Consider the following 6,908-nt stretch of genomic DNA (forward strand, 5'->3'; position numbering starts at 1 on the left):
AACTCCTATTCATGTGAAGGAAGCCTAAAAGGCCATTAACTTGGTCTAATCAAGCTTCCAAAGAACATGGCATCCATGAAAAATAAAAAATAAAAGAACAAAAGGACAGTTGAAGTACTGAGGAAGAAATTACTAAGAAATTGTTAAAAAAATAATAATATGAAGTGATATGAAAAAATAGCAACTAAAGTTTCAAAACATATAGAGAACTGAAATGCATAAATATGTCACAATATATATTTATATACTGTATATGAGGCCCCTAGAACCATAAGAAAAGCAAAAAATTCACTTTTAGTAACTCATTCTCGAATTGCCCCCCTTAAAAATCAAATTGCCCCCCGGTGGGGCGTGGGCCCCACGATAGGAACCACTGATCTAGACAGAGAACTATCCCATTACTCTAAAGTTTCCCCTGCCCCTAATGACCACTCATTTTGAATGCATTTAAAAAATTTTAAAACAATTATTGCTGAGGTATAGTTAGCAATAATAATCTGTACATATTGAAAGTACAGTCTGAAATGTTTTTGACGTATGTACACACCGTCGAAACCATCACCACAGTCACGAGAGTTAACCTACATATCCCTCCTTTCACGGAATGGAGACCACAGTGTTTACCCATGTCGCTGGTTGATGGACAGTGGAGTTGTTTCCGTTCTCGGCTGTTACCAGGGAAGCTGCTATAACCGTCTGTGCAGAAGTGTCCACGAGGACACCTGCTTCCGTTGCTCTTGGTCAATACCTGGCGGTGGAGTGACTGGGCCACACCGCAGGTGTAGGTTTGCTTACCTTTTTAAGAAGCTGTCACATGGTTTTCCAAAGTGGTTGGACCATTTTCCGTTCCTAAGAGCAGCGCAGGAGTTCCAGGGACTGTGCATCCTTGCCAGCACTTGGTGTGGCCGTCTCTTTAATTGCGTCTGTATGTGGCGATGGCCCATTGGAATCCTAATTTGCATCGTCTCCATGACTGATGCTGCTGGTGATCGCCTTTTGGAGAACTGATTTGTCATTCTGCAGTTTTCTTTGTTGAAATACCTAGTCAAATAATTTGCTCTTAAAAAAAAAAAAAATTGGATTCCTCCCCTGGCTGGTTTGGCTCAGTGGATAGAGTGTCAGCCTGCGGACTGAAGGGTCCCAGGTTCGATTCCTGTCAAGGGTACATGCCTGGGTTGTGGGCTCGATCTCCAGTAGGGGGCGTGCAGGAGGCAGCCGATCAATGATTTTCTCTCATCATTGATGTTTCTGTCTCTCCCCTCTCCGTTCCTCTCTGAAATCAATAAGAATATATATTTTTAAAATTGGGTCCTTGGTTTTCTTATTATTGAATTTGGATAGTTTTGTATGTACACTGGATACAAGTCCTTCATCAGATATGTGATTTGTCAGTGTTTTTTCCGGTCCATGGCTTGTCCTTTCATTTACTTATCTGTGTATTTCAAGAGCACAAATCCTTAAATTTGATGTTCAATTTATCAATTTTTCCTTGTACAAGGCATGCTTTTGATGTTGATCTAAGAAAGCTTTGCCTAACCCAAAGTGACTAAGATTTTCTCATATGTCTTCTAGCTTTTTAATAGCGTTAGGTTTTACATATAGATACATATAGATATATGGCCCATTTTGAGTTAAATTTGTATGTAATTCAAGATATGGTTTTGAGGTATAGACACACAAATGTTGCTCAGTTTCTGGATTATCTCTTCTGCCCCATGGGTCTGTTGGTCTAGCCTGATGCCAATATCACACCGCATTTATTACTGTAGTTTTGTAATTAATCCCAAAGTCAGGCAGTGTAGGTCCTTCACATGCTCTTCCTTTCCAAAGTTATTTCTTGAGGGCACCGCGGCCCAAGTAAAGTGTTCACAAGAAGAAGAAGTCTGGAAACATCAAAACTCAGCCTGGGGAGGCCCTGGCAAGGAGATGTTTGATTTTTACTAGCCACGTGAGAGAAAGTAATGTCATGAGTAAAGATGTCAGCTCCTTCATTGGAGGAATAAGGCCCTGGACTCCCGCTTGTCCAAGGTCACAGCACTGGACTCTGGCTTCCCACTCGTCAGCCCCGAGGCACCTGGCCACCTCTGGGTGGGGGTGTGGCACCTCCCAGGACCCAGAGGAGAACGAGGATTCTCATTTTCTGATGACAAACAACCAAGGTCCCCCTCACCTCTGTAAAGTGGAGATAACCCTCAACTTAAACAGGAATTTGAAAGATTGAATCGTTACATTTAAAATCATCTAGTCCACCGTCATAGCTCAGTAAATGGCGCTTATTCTTCTTGTAAGAGCTGATCAGCTGATCAAGGCAGACTGAAAAGGTCACTTTTTCTGGCCAGAGGCCCAAGCACTCACTTTAATTAATCCAATTAAAAATCATCCCTGCCCCTCCCTCCAGCACCTCCCCACCTTACCTCCCTTCCCTCCCCCCCACCCCACCCCCACACACACTTTCTCTCTCAAGTGAGCTCCGCAGAAAACATTCACTCACCCATTGGCTAACCAACTGCGGGCAACCCATTTAAGGGCTATTTTATAATTTACTGTAATTAACTCACTACGCCAATTCTAGGCATTAATGTGCCCCCAGAGGAGCCAACGTCATTGGGACGGCAATGGGGACTGACGGGAAGCTAGCCCTGGGTCACAGAGTAGCAGGGCCAGGGCCCTGTCTCGGGGGAGGCTGGAGGTACCCCCCACCCATGTGGAGAATCAGTCACCACGCCCCTGAGTAGCCCAGCAACTGAGTGAGGACTCTGTGTGGTCACAGCGGGGGGTCATCGTGGGGGTGTGGGACACCTCCCAGGGCCACCCTGTGGGCCTCTGCTGTCCCTTTGAAACAACAGTCACTCAAAACAAGAATCTCAAAGCCACTGTTTTGATCTGCTGAGATGTTTGATGTGTCTGATAGTCTTCCAGAAGGGGCTCTGGGATCCTGCGTCATCCTTGGCGCAGGTCCCAGTTCACAGGTCCTTCAGAGGAGGATGAGGAACATAAACAAGTTCCTGGAGGCCTCAGGACGGGGAGGGAGGGAGCGGCGGGGTGCACTCACACGTGGCCGAGGGGCCCTTTGATCAGAAGTGCAAGGATTATGAGCCGGCTGCGGGAGCTGTTCGAAGGCGAGCTCGTCTTTGTGTCTGCTGGTGATTCTCAGGTGGTTTGGCAAAGATTAAAATGGCTCTTCCTAATGCAATCTGGGGACAGCAGCCTGGATGGCAGAGTTCTGGATCAAAGGTAGTTGGGTGTCCTGGCATATACAGGTGTTTAGTAAACATGGATTTCTGAGTTTATGACTGCATTAATGAATGAGCAAATAAGCCAGAGGAAGGAAGAAAGGAAGGGGAGGGAGGGGAGAAGGGGGGAGGGGAGAAAGGAGGTGTGCTCATAGGGTCCACAAAATTGAGTGTCTCTCTTCTGGGCACTGGTTGAGGGCAAGAACCCTACTCTTAAGCAGCTAACTGCCTGCTACTGGATGAGAGAAAAAATATCCACGTGAGTGTAATGCAGGGAAAGGATTGTGACTGCCCAAGAGGGGACAGAGACAGGGCGATGGCATTGCAGAAGGAAAACCTTGTAGTGTTTAGTAACATCTAACAGGTATGGTGCCTGTATTCTGTGCCCCACAAACACACTTCAAACACCTTTACCAGGTAAGCACCTGCGATAGAAATGAGGAAGCATGTAATTTGCCCAGAGTCAACCACGTCCGTGTGATGCCACTCCATGCCCCCCCCCCCCCCCCCACAGCCCATCCCTCTCACCACCCTGGGCTCCTGTGTGTCAGGGCGGGTACCTGGCCAGGCAGGTACATTCTGAGTGGGAGAAGCTGTTACCTCCATGGCAGGCCCCTGGCCAGTGGAGGAGGCTGATTTTGAGTTGGGCTTGAGGATGAGAAAGACTGACAGGGCGGTCCCCAGCTTGTGAAGAAGGTCAGGTGTGTGAGATGAATGTGTTTCTCACGTGCCTCACCTGACACTGGGCACTTCTGCAAGGTTTATTCTGTTCTCTTCTCCCATTTTTCTTAAAGCGAATGGTGACGACTGGGAGGAAGGCAGCCCTGCTTCTAAACGGCTAATTCCCGTAGCCTATGAAGTGGACTAGACAGGAAACCATGAAGGCAGTCTCCAGGGCAACCGAAGGTAATTGAGCACCAGAAGCTGTGCACCTGGGCCCTGCGGGTGCTCGGAGTGGCTATGGAGGCCTGTCTCCACCCCAGAGGATGGAGAGCTAAATGCTCGCTCTCCGTGCCAGCCTCCTTCTGCTAGGCCCTGCTGGAGCAGAAATCCAAAAAAGACATGTCAGACCCTCACTATGGATTAGGATGCATTGGGCTGCAAGTAACAGAATAACCCATCACCAGTGCCTTCTCTCCCAGCACAAGAGGCCTGGAGGTATATCCGTGCTGGAAGCCTGAGGTTCACCTGGTCAGAGCCCGCAGCTCAGCAGTCCTCAGCTCCTTTCTCCAGGACACAAGGCAGCTGCTGGTCCAGAGGGAGGCTGGCACGGTGAGCGAGCACTTAGCTCTCCATCCTCTGGGGTGGAGACAGGCCTCCCATAGCCACTCTGAGCACCGCAGGGCCCAGGAGCACAGCTTCCACAGGACAAGCGTGGTCCCGAGCTCCGAGCCCCGAGCCCACCTGGAACTCTGGGAGCCTCCTGCCCCCCCCATCTGCAGTGACTCACCCGGCTCTTGTTACAGCCTGCCCGGCTGTAAGCACTGGATGTTTGCTTCCTCCCTGGAGAACTGCCAGCCTGAATTATTTATGAGCCCAATGTACACACCAGTGGGGTCTGACGAAGGCCACCGAGGGGCCAGCCTGTCTGTAACCCCACGCCTGCGAATGGGGCGCGAGGGCCTGGGAAGAAGGCCACAGGCTTTCTTGGAAGAGGAAGAGGAGGGGGTAGGAGGGATTGGACAGACACTTCTCTGAGGTGGCCCGAGCAATCCACTCCTGCCTCCCACGGTTTCCCGGTGCCTAGGCATGACTGCAGTCCCGAGGTGAGGGCGGTGAGCACCAGGGGCAAGAACGGGGCACGTGTCTCTTTCTGGTCCCTGGTACACAGGCCTGAGTGCAGAGAGCGAGAGCTCAGACTCTGGGTTTATGCTGCGATTCCTGGCCGAGACAAGGGCCTGACCTCTCTGTGCCTCAGTTTCCCCCTCAAGCCAGACGGTTGCTGTGAGGATTAAATGCAGCCATCCCAGTGCAGTTATTTGTAGAAACAGCCCCCACTGTCCCGCTCTCTGACCCATGCCCCTTGGCAAGGCGACTTTGCAGCTCCTCTTCCAGAAGCGAGTCCGTGCCACACGCCTGGCATCCGGGCGGGCCTGGGACGCCGCTGGCCAATGGAATGCCACACAAGTGCCATTGTGCCAACCTGCGCCCAGCTGCTTCTGCTGGCAGGATGCAAAGTGGCCGAGCCCAGAGGAGTAAGTGGCAGAGGCCAGAGGGCTCAGCCCACAGGACCACCCGGGCCAAAGGTCACACACACTCCTCCCACATGGGCGTCCCCCCTGGAAGGGAAGAGGGCTCTTCAGAGACGTGAAGGCATCATGTTCGATCTTCAGAGACGTGAAGGCATCATGTTCGGGGGACTGAGTTCTGGTCTGGGGGACACCTGCCCCACAGGTGTCCTTGGGTTACTAAGTCTGCAGAGGAGTTGGGGGTGGGGGTGGGGTTAGGCCTTCACTCCCTGTCTTTATTTAAAGGGCGGGGCGGGGGGGGACTGGAGTGTTTCTAGGCTGTTTGCTGGGTTTGTGTTTAGGTTATCTCCCTACTTTTTGCACAAAAGATGCTTTCTTTTTATGTTGGGGGAGGGGGGTAGCTGAGGGTCTGCACCTTCCCCTGGTCTCGGGAACCACATGTACCGTACTTTCCGGCATATAAGACGACCGGGCGTATAAGATTTTCCTGGGTTAAAAAGTCGTTTTATACACTGGAAAATACGGTATATTGGACTATATTGATAGGATTAGATATAATGGATTAGATATATTGGACTACTGTATTTTCCGGCTTATAAAACGACTTTTTAACCCAGGAAAATCTTATATGCCCGGTCGTCTTATACGCCGGAAAATGCGGTCAGTGTGTGGGGAGGTGGATGGGGCTGAGAGGAGTGGGAGCTCCCAAGCCCAGCCCCGGGGCCTGGAATGCTCGGCTCCGCAGCAGCTCCCAGCCTAGAGCTGGGCATCAGGGCTACGGGCCACCAGATAGTTCTATTCGGTCCTTAAAATCATCTCGTAGTCAAAAGCAAAAACACACGGTCCACAAAGCCACCACTGAGCATCTCCTACGTGTCTTTCCATTTCACAGCCAGGCCCCTGAATAGAACGTAACTGGGACGGTTCACAGGCCCGCTCAGCAGCCCGGGGACCCTTTCACGCGGGGTCCCTGCAGGTCCCGTCTGCAATGTCTGCAAAGAACACAAGGAAACCGCACAGCCACAGACGAGGCCTTGGCGGAGAGTCCACGGCTTGTGCAGTAAGCGGTGCTAATGGAGGAAACGCCTGAGCGAGCTCCAGAGCGCCCAGGTCGGAGCTGACTGCCGAGCCCCGCCCCGTCGGTGGGCTCAGGGGGGGGCCCCGAGAACGTGCATCCCCGCAAGGTCCAGGTGCCGCTGACGCTGGTGGCAGGGGACCCCACTTTGAGAACCTCTGCTTAGTGGAGGAAAGCCTGGCTGTGCAGTGTGGCTCTCCCGCCGACCGGGCTCATAGTGGGAGACAAGCTACTTGGCCCCTCTGCCTCAGTTTCCTCATCTGTGAAACTGAGAATATAACACCTACCCCACGTGGCAAACGCCACCTATGTGTTATGTAAAATGTAGTTGAGTACCGCGGGAGAGAAGAGGGGACGCAGGACCCGGCCACCTCCCTGCGTGTCCTTCCTCGCCTTCCTTCCGTTCCTCAG

Source organism: Cnephaeus nilssonii (genome assembly GCF_951640355.1).
Source record: "Cnephaeus nilssonii genome assembly, chromosome: 3".
Taxonomy (NCBI): domain Eukaryota; kingdom Metazoa; phylum Chordata; class Mammalia; order Chiroptera; family Vespertilionidae; genus Cnephaeus; species Cnephaeus nilssonii.